At 51.5% G+C, this 10,432-nt stretch overlaps 1 long non-coding RNA gene across 1 annotated transcript; it reads right to left on the bottom strand.

Moving 5' to 3' along the window:
- Positions 1-6,103: 6,103 nt before the first annotated feature.
- Positions 6,104-10,150, bottom strand: LOC120964398 (uncharacterized). Its single transcript, XR_005756455.3, has 2 exons — positions 6,631-10,150; positions 6,104-6,535 (listed from the first exon to the last, which is right to left on the bottom strand). It is a non-coding gene; the product is annotated as an uncharacterized lncRNA (long non-coding RNA).
- Between the last annotated feature and the right edge of the window lie 282 nt (positions 10,151-10,432).

The raw sequence follows: 10,432 nt of genomic DNA, 5'->3' as shown, positions 1-10,432 counted from the left end.
GCTCGGGACGGGGATGCTCCTTTCCAACAGGCGGAGGACCGGTGGCCATCTCAACTGGCTTGATTTTCGGCCAGTGCACCATGGTCTTTGCGAAGGCCATCCGCGCCCCTTCGATGCACGCGGAGCGCTTCACTGCATCAACCCGGGAGGACGCGTCGCGCAGCTTCTGCACCAGGCCAAAGTAACTGCTCAGTATTGGCTCTGCGGGCCAAAGCCGACACAGAGGTCCTTCATGGCTGGCTCAGCCATCCGATATAGTTCCATCAGCTGCTTCATCTGGTTGCTAAGGAGGGGAGGATGTTCCATCGCTTGGAACTGTGCCCAGAATAGCTTGTGTTATGTATCACCCTCCCGAGCTGCATAGTGCCTTGCCACATCCGCGGCACTCCTTGGGAGCTCGCAAACGCGCCTGAAGAATGCCAGACTCATGTGAGCAACGCGAACTTCCGACCACCAAAGACACTTTGCAGTAAGTATGGCTTACCATCTGCAATTTGCTTCACTTTGCGGAGCTCCTCTCGGGCGCCTCGTGCCTCCGTCCTCACCTCCCGAATCTCTTGCCCTATTTCCGACAGCTCGGTGGTTTGATCCTTATTTTTCTGCTCAAGGTCCTCACATTTAGTGATGGCATCCTTGCGCTCTTGTTGCACTTCGGCCACTCTGGACTCGTGCTTCTCACTCACGGTTTTCACCGCCTTGAGTTTGGCGGCCGCTTGATCGGCCCGCCTTCTGTTCGGCCACCGCCTCTTTAGCCTTCTTCCATTCGGCCCTAAGGCTCTCGACCTCTGTGGCGGCAGCTGCAAACATAATTAAGCACCTTTTGCTTAGGGCTAATCCAGAACACATTGATCAATAAAAGAAATGTAACGTCTTGACCGGGCTAACCTTGCGCTTTGTCAAACCGCTTGTTGACGAGGTCGAGCTCCTCATCAGAGCTCTTGAGCTTCCGATTTATCTCATCCAGCGCTGCGGCATTAGCAGCCGCTGCAAGAGATAAGGCCTGCAATAACAAAACAAAAACCCACATAGTTTAGACTCCCGATTGCATGATTTTTTTATCCTCTGCCAGGTTTTTTCAACCTGACAAAGTCTCGGGGTCTGCTATATACAAGGGGTGTATAACTTTGTTCAAAAATCTGCTTTGTGAAAAGAACATTACATGGCCTACCTCGAAGCCCATGAGGAGGCCGCTGAAGGCTTCCTTCGGTCCACTGTTAACGGACCGAATACTCTGTAAAACCACGCCCATTAGGGCGCGGTGTTCAGCAACGATGGAGGAGTTGTTCACCACCTCCTCCATCACGCCCGACCACCCTACCGCACCCCGATCACTGGTGTTCGGCGCTGGCGGCAGGGCCCCGGCTCCTCCCTCGGTGGAGGGTGGAACTAACGCCTCTGAGGGCCTCGGGGGCTCCAGAATCGTCTTTTGGGAGGACTCGGGCTGGCCGAGCCGCACTCTTTGTTCACCAGGAGGGATCCCTCCTCCTGGTCACCTCGGCCATAATCTCGTCACCTCCACCTCCCGTATCCGGGTCGGGAGGGGTCCTTCGGGACAGCACCTCCCCGGTCTCCCCAACAACCTAGAGGAGGCACGGAGCGGGATGTAGACCCGCTCTCCGCCAGTTCGGCTGGCGAAGAAGTCCCCTAAGAGGTTTAGACAGTGGGTGGGCGCGCGGTGGACTGCAACATAAAGGGCACAAATGCTATTAATAATAGAATACTAAAACAAACACCTGAAGAGCATCCAAATTCATACCTTTCGGCAGGGGGATTGACCCTGGGGTTCCTCTTCGGACACTGTGGACCCCTTATCGGAATCTGAGCTGTCGTCGGGCAGGATCAGCTTGGGCCTGCGCTGCTTCTTTGGGGCATGAGGAGGTTGCTCCTCCTCAGCGTCATTCGACGCCGCCCTCTTCTTCGTATGAGAGGAGCCGCTCTCCTCCTCGTCCTCTTCCTGCTCCCCCTCTTGGGCGGAGGGAGTTTGGGTGTCTCTGGATTTGCTGCTCGGATGCCTTCTTGGGTGGTGGCCTTCCCTGGCATCCTACACCTCCTTCTTCTCCCCTTTCTTTGGCGCCTTGTACGGCGCAAGGGTCAGCATCTCCTCCAGCTAAGCCAACCGAGGGTCTTCGGGCAATGGGGACGGACTGTCGATCTTCTTGGCCTTCTCGAGCCAGCCCTGTGGAAGTAGGAAAACAAGGATTAAATCTCTTGTAAAAACAAACATCCAAACATCGGACGGATAGAGCTTTGCTACCTCCTTTGGGGGGTGTGCGGTGTCGAGACCGATGTCCTCCTTGTCCGGCCACGCCTTTTGAGGCTTAAATAGCACCTTCCACAGCTTGTCGTGGGTGGTACCGTAGAAGTACTGTATGATGGCCGGGTCCGTGAGCTTGTAAGACCACATTGGGGTGGATCTTTGTTGGCAGGGGAGGAGGCGACGACAGAACATCACCTAAACCACGTTGGTCAGCTGAGGGCCTGCCTTTATCATATTAGAAACGCGCTTATGCAGCGCTTCCACATCTGCAGTGGACCCCCAGTCAGGACTCTTCTTGGTCCATGAGGCTAGCCTCGCCGGGGGTCCGGATCAGAATTCGGGAGCCGTCGTCTAGGACGCATCCCATGGTTCTGTGATATAGAACCACTCCTTCTGCCAAATTTTGACAGTATCAATGAATGTGCCCTCCGTCCACTCGACCCGGGCGAGCTTGCTGATCATCGCCCCGCCACAGTCTGCCTGTTGGCCGTCGACTATCTTCGGCTTGACATTGGAGATCTTTAGCCCCAAGCCGAAATGCGGCTGGACTCGCAAGAAGGCCTTGCAAATTACAATGAAGGCCTAGATATGGAGGAAGGATTTCGGGGCCAGATCATGAAAATACAGCCCATAGAAGAACATCAGCCCCCTGACGAAGGGGTGCAGCGGAAAGCCCAGCCCCCGGATGAAGTGAGGGATGAACACCACCCTCTCGCTTGGTCGAGGTGTGGGGACGGCATGGCCCTCCTCTGGGTCCTGGTGAGCGATTTCGACCGAAAGGTAGCCGACGCGCTTCAGGTCCTCAATGTCATTGTTGGTGACGGTGGAGACCTCCCACTTGCCTCCTGCGTCGGATCCGGCCATGGCTGTATCCAGGGAACGACTGGAGAAAAGTCATCATGGAGAGAAGATTTGGGGGCGCTGGAGCTCTGCAGATGAGGAAAGCAATGGCTAGAGGAAGGAGGAGGTGTACCCAATTAAGCGGTGGTTGGCCCTCTTTTATAAACTACCATGAATGCCAACAGTCCTTTAACTGCGCCACGGGCCTCGCCACTTCTCGATATTATCGTGGCGTCATGCGCTAATGGGGGAATTTAAATCATTGATCATATCCCTGAAAAAGCGGGCACGATCTCCACCTCGATGGGACATGCCAACAGAGGTGCTGCCTCGAACTACGAATCGAGCTGTGACAATGGTTCGATGACCGGGTGTGACCCTTTGCCGAAAAGTTGTCAGGCAAAGGCACTGTTCACATTTGGGTAGTTAGCCTTAAAGGCTAAGTAACGTCGGCAGTCCGGATTCCGAACATTGCTTGGTTGGCACATAACCGAGCTGAAATAGAAGCCGCTTCTAGTACCTGATTGAAGGAGACTATGTCGAACATGAAGGAGGAGAGGAACTTGCCTCGCAAGCCGGAGACCTCGTGTACATCAAGATCTCAAGACACGATGAAGCATTGGCGTTGGAGGCTAGTTCGGCGGCTACTGAGGGAGTCCTAGATTAGGGGGCAATCGACTTGCTGGCCTATCCCTTGTGGGTCGTACTATTGGGCCGTGTTGCCACTACCAGGAGGCCGAATTATGAGGAGACCCTGTATCCGGACAAGAAGCTTTTGGTTCCTTGGTGTGTCCTCCAAGTCAAGATGAGAAGAATCGGCATGTTTATCCTTTCCTTGTAATCGACCATGTGTAACGCTAGTACCCCTGGTGTATATATAAACCAGAGGGTTTAGTTCATAGAACGGAGGACAAGAACCATCATCCTACTAGTCTAGGGTCTAGTTCATCTGATCTCGTGGTAGATTGACTCTGTAATCCTCATATACACAAGCAATATAATCAAGCAGGACGTAGGGTTTTACCTCTTAGAGAGGGCCCGAACCTGGGTAACCATCGTGTCCCTAGTCCCTTATTCCCCATTGATCCAAGATCCACAGCTCGGGACCCCCTACCCAAGATCCGTCGGTTTTGAGACTGACACCGACCGATGGCACAGAGGGCAACACTGAAGCGTCGCATTATAGCTATTGATTCAAACTACGGTTTCCCATGCATGTACACTCCCGATGTCGCAATGGGTGGGAAACTTGTTCACATTTGACCTCATTACTGCCACAGTGAGATAACACGTCGCACTACGGGTATTTAAGCCAGCTAACATCTTCCTCTTCCTCTCACACCCTTCATCCATCTCCCATCTGCATCTTCCTTTCTTTTTCTCACCACAAATAGCCCCAAGAACCAGCCCGCCGCAGCCATGCAGTACACCGGCCAACCTACCACTTTCCCCCCACCGTGCCGGAGATGCTCTACCCCGTCGGTGTGTATGTCGAGAACACCCTCCGTGTGTGGGCGATGTCAAGATGGAGGGGCGCAAGGGAGTTCACCGACTTCTTCCTTGGGGCCCGCTACCGCCACCTTCCTCGGAGATCTCCAAGGATGTACCGAGTCGAGGAGGTCATCCACAATGAGGTTGTGGTTGCTATGCTTGCCCACTTCACCAACCCCTTCGACGCATTCTACCTCCTCGGTCGCGTGTTCTGGTGTGGCTGCGAGTTCATAGCATTCGCCACCTATAACATCTTCACGGACTACACCAATATCTTCCCCACCACGAAGCGCATGTACACTCTACCGTACCCCATCAACAACACCCCAGACGAGCAGTGAAGGGCGCCCGGAGGAGGAGCGAGGTGGAGGAGTAGCGAGGAGGAGCCAGGTGAAGAAGGCAGCGGCCAGGGTTTAGATGTACCCATCTATCTATCTATCTATCTACCTATCTATCTATCTATCTATCTATCTAGCTAAATCTATCTATCTATATTTGTCTTATGTTATTTAAGTTGTAAGCATACTATATGTCTCATGCTGTGGGCTTGGTTTGCTCGAACTATCTATATTATGTGTCTTTCTATTATTAAGTTCTTGCTACTATATTTGAACCTTTTTTGAGTTGTTGATTGCTTTTTGATAGAGCTACCAGCTTTGTTCATGCAATATTGTGCTACTATTTGCACACGGTGTTTTGGCTTGTAAGTCTAGATACATCCATTATAAAAAAATGCATTTCAAAATGTCAAAAAAAGACATTTTTTGTGGACTATGTAAAAAGACAAAAAAATGACTCGTGAAAAGTCATTTTGTAGCAATGAAATTTCTCTTTTTTACACAAGCCACAAAGAATAAACATAGTGGAATTTTTTCCCACTTCTTCTTACCAATGAAAATAAATACATTTTTTTGCTCGAAGAAGCAATAACGCCCTTGTGCTAGAAAAATTACCTTTTTTGAGGGGACCTTTATTTTCAAGTTACAATAATAAATACATTTTTTTAAGGAATGCCACAATGTAAATACATGGTTCATAAAGCCATGCAAAAATGGATCTATCTGCCCATCCCCCATTGAAAGAATGATTCAATTATTTTATCCGGAAACAAACATGTTTATATGTCCAATGGTGCATGGTAGAGTTTATGTTCTCCATTAATTTATCCAAAAACAAACTACTTATGGTCCACGAGTGTACCAATTTTTTGTCCACAGGTGCACTAATTTTTTTCCTCTACGGATACAACATTTTTTTCTCCATGGGTGCACCATTTTTTTCCAAAGCAACACGGGTGGGGTGAAGCAAGCTACCTCATGCTTGTGATAGCTAATGATGGGTGGGTTTGTGCTAGCTAATGATTGGTGGGCTTGTTTTCTCTTTGGGCCTTACTTGAGCTACACCTAATATGGGCTTTTTTCCTTGAACTTTTTCCTGCACTCTCTATAACTGAAGAACTGCAAGTTGGGCACTCTCTATTAATTGAAGAATTGCAAGTTTGCAACAAAGAAGACATACTTGAGCGATTTGCTACATTTTATTCATCAGGGGATGCAAATGATCCAGGCATGATGCCCAAACTGTAACTGAAAAAATTACTACTAGCTAAACACATTAACTGAAACTCAAACAACACATTAACTGAAACTCAAACAATTTCTAGCGATTGATGTACATCAAGTAAAAGAAATCCATAGCAATGATACAGCAATAAAATCCTCCAGCCATCAGATTTTCTTACTGCTTCAGTTGCTTACTTATTTTCTTCAATTCTCCCTTCAGTTCAGCATTGCCCATCATCGGAACGGCTCTGTCCGCCAAATTCTCCACTGGCTCCACAGCAAGCGGCCCCGAATTGAGCTCCTAGTTTCCGCCAATTAATCCATCCAATTGTAGCCTCTCAATGTACGCATCGAGCCACTCGAAATGCCCGCATTTCTTCAGGACCTGAAAACAGGGGCACATGAACCCTAGATCCCAAACTCAATGGAAATAAAAGAAAGAAATCAGAGCGTACAACCGACGGAGTACTTAGATCTAACCTGCACCGGCTATGGCCTGCTCTCGCACTTGATGAACTCGCGCCCACGGTTGCCATGGTCTTCCTTCACACAGGTCAGTCGCTTCAGAGGCTCCTTGCGTGGGCAGTCGGGGCATCTTGTCAACGGCACTAGACCATACTGCGGCCATGATGGGCGGGAGGCCGAACTGGAGCTAGACATCTCTCGCCGGCCGGCATTGCTATGCTTCATCGCCGGAGAAGAAGAAGAACAGGGTGGGGGAAGGAAAGGGAAGAGGGTCAGGCAATGCAATGGCATGGGAACGGGCCGGGGGCTGGATCGGGTGCCCTTGTAATGGGTTACACTGATGTGGATAAGTTGTGGGACCCGCACGCATGTGGATTAGTTGTGGCTCCCACGCTGAGGTGGAAAAGTGGTGGGCCAACACACCCGAGCTAACCCCTTGTCTCTTGCGGTTTAGGGTTAAAGAGGGCCTGGTCGCTTAGGAGCTATTGTTGCCATCTAAAGCATCGCACGTGAGCTATTTTCATGAACGACATCGCGTGCTTTCCAATTCACGTCAAATGTGTCGCACATGAGCTATTCACCCAAGAACAATCACAGGATTTTAGGACTGATCGGGGAAGCTAATTAGGAATTTTCTTTTTAAGAATCAGTTATTTTTTTGGGGTAAGAATCAGTTAGTTAGAACTTCCATTGCTATATGAGCCGGCCAAATATCACGCAAAGCAGATGACAAGCGGGCTTGTTCCAGAACTACCGGTGAGCCATATAGCAATGGAAGTTCTAATTATTCATCCAGGAATAATCACAGGATTTTAGGCAATACCGTGGATACGCCGGAGAAGAGCCGGCTATTGCAACCATTGCCGTGTCGCTGATATCGCTCCCACCATTACCGTTGCCACAGAAGCCTAGCCGCCACAGTGATCCTCTCGGGGCCGCCGCCCTGACATCCACCGCTCGTCGCGCCCAGCACACTTCATCGGCACCGCCTTCCAGGCCGCCATCCCGACATACCACCGCTCCCCTTGAGCAGCAATGCCGCACAGCCCACGCTGCACAAGACAACCGCTCGCAGACCACGAACGTCGCACCACTTCCGGGGCCACCGCCCCGACATAAGGTCATACCGCCCCCTCTAGGGCGCATCGACCGAGCCGACACCCCCACCGCCCAAGCGACAAGGATGCCACCCAACCAATGTCGAGATAGAGCCCACCTCATAGACCTGCCACTCACATTGTTCCCGAGATTGCCATCTCGGCGCACAATCAGAAACCACCCGGAGCCGCCGCCCCGACGTCCACTGTAGTCCACGCCGACGAAGAGATCCGTGCAAACCGCAATATGCTGACTCTCCAAGGCGATGCCTCAAAGAAGGAAACGACGTAGTCGCCGTCATCGCCCGCTTCGACCATCCGAAGCTAGAGATGTCTTCCGGAGAGTCGTGTAATGGAGCTCCACGACAACACCTTCAAGAAGGGGAATGACACCATGGCCATGGCGCCGTTGTTGCCGGCACCGACCCAAAATCAGTGCTGGACTTTTGCCCGGAGCTCTTCCACACCTCTGAATCCGAGCAGATCTGAAGCAGTGCACAGCACACAATCCCCTGGTTGACGTCCACCGGCTCCACCTCATGGTGCAGCAGCGGCCGCACCTCACAAATGCGCTGGACCCGCCAGATCCGCGGCCTCGGCCAACTTGCGCGGCCACGCCTGGCCGCCCGTCGTGGCCACCACGTGGACTACTTAAGTTTGGTAGTTCTACGACTTCATCTTCGAAAACCAAGGGTGGCCCATCTTTTTTTGCATGGTAATACGTGTCACATTCATATTATAAAGAACAAAGTACAAATCGCGTAAAGACCGACATGACAAAACTGAAAAGATAGCAGAACATCTTTGAGCTTGACACCAACGCCCGTCACCTGCCTCCGGCACCACCACAGCAGCCACCGAAGAAAAGAATGACGAATCACCTCCTCACCCGAGCTCGACGCGGCTCCATCGCTGATATGCAGCTTTGCGGACCTCCAAGGTGGCTCACCAAAAGTGAAGCCCATGCTGTTGAACGAATCAGACCGGGGCAACACTCTGGACACGCCATCAAACTCCAGATCTGGCACCCCACCATGACTAAAATGCCGAAGGAGGAAACCATACCTGACATCTACGAACCACGAGCCCAGCACATGCTCCATCTTCCAGATGTCGTCGATGCAGACCACAATCTGCATCCGCTCCTGGACTACCTCCCAAGCTCCGTGCCGACGCGGGAGCAAACATCGTCGCAACGGCGAAGCCCGAGGACACAGGTCCACCACAAGGATGCCGCCGCCGCCACGCCATTCTTGCTTGAACAGACTGGTTTCTAAATTCATCCCCAACCATAGAACCGATGGCCTCGTCAGGGAAGGATCCGAAGAATCTTATTCAGCGATGTCATCGTCGCCGCCGAAGCAAAGACGATGAACAACCTAAAAACCTAGACTACGAGTGAGTAAAACGATCCACATGCGTGGATCCGGCGACCCCCCTCACCACCGACGACCATCCCCCGACACAACATGTGCGTACATAGATACGGCCCAAAAATACAGCATACGCGGTACAGGAATACAGTGGCACCGCTTCCCCTCAACAGCGGCCCATCTCCAAAATTTTGCTTAAACATCTCCTTAATTGTCAATCTTAAGCATCAAATATTACCTGCTCCTCAGATTTAAGCATAAAGTATCTCCTTGTTTCCCCCAATCAGCATTCTTCGTTAAGGTTCCACAGGCCTACTTTTGCAGTCGGATCTTCATTTCCGGGGCGGGGAGAGCCGCGTAGAATTTTGTCAATGCGTTTCAGCTCCTATATAGGAGGAAGCTCGGTGTGCAAAGGAACGGACGACACGCGTCATATGCCATGAGGCCTTGACTGTACAAGCCGTCGCTACTGAGCTTAAAGCATCTCCAATAAAAGTCATTTACATCACCTGAGACGGCCGTCGGCGGCCGAGCATTGAGTTGAGACGGGCGTCGGCGGCCGAGCGTCGAATCGAGACGAGGAGCCGGTCGGAGCGGCAACGGAGCTCGAAACGCGTCGGTGGCCGAGCTTCAAATGCGGCAGGGCGGCCCGACAGAGCTCGAATTGGGCGGCGAACGAGCTTCGACTGAGGCAGGCCGGGGCGGCGGAGCTCGAACCGGGCGGCGGCGCGGCAAAAAAGCGGGGCGGCCGAAATGGGGCAGAACCGGCGGGGAGGGATGGGTGGGAGGCCGAATCTGGCGGTTGTGGCTGTGCAGCGGGCGGTGCGACGGTTGTGCGGCGGGAGGTGGGGGGTGGTCACGCGGTGGGTTTGGGATAAAAAAATGGCGGTTGACGGTTAGCGCGTGGTTGTCCGTTTTACATCTGAGTTTACATCTTCAATGGTTGGTGATAGTGTTGTATTTTACATCACTTGAAGCAGGTGATGTAAAAATTTATACATCTACATCATTTGTTGAAGCAGAGATTTTATAAAAGTTACCACCTCTGTTCCAAAATGTATGACGTTTTGGTATGCTAAACTAGCCTATCAAAACTCATATATTTTGAAATAAAGATAGTATTTATTTATATATCTACATTATCTATTGCAGATGCTTTTATAAATGAAATAAACAAACAGACCTTCTCAACTGATTGGAAGACAAACCCTCGATTTGTCCGAAAGCCACGCGGTTTGTTCTTTCCCAGGCCGTCGGTCCTACGCGCGCATACTGCCTTGCACCCGGTGGTACGATGGAGCCAGTAGAATGATTAATCATGTGGTGTCCAGGAGAACAACGGTGACA

This window comes from Aegilops tauschii, chromosome 5 (genome assembly GCF_002575655.3).
Source record: "Aegilops tauschii subsp. strangulata cultivar AL8/78 chromosome 5, Aet v6.0, whole genome shotgun sequence".
Classification (NCBI taxonomy): domain Eukaryota; kingdom Viridiplantae; phylum Streptophyta; class Magnoliopsida; order Poales; family Poaceae; genus Aegilops; species Aegilops tauschii.
The sequence above is the reverse complement of the archived record's forward strand: the minus strand, read 5'-3'. Positions and strand labels throughout refer to the sequence as shown.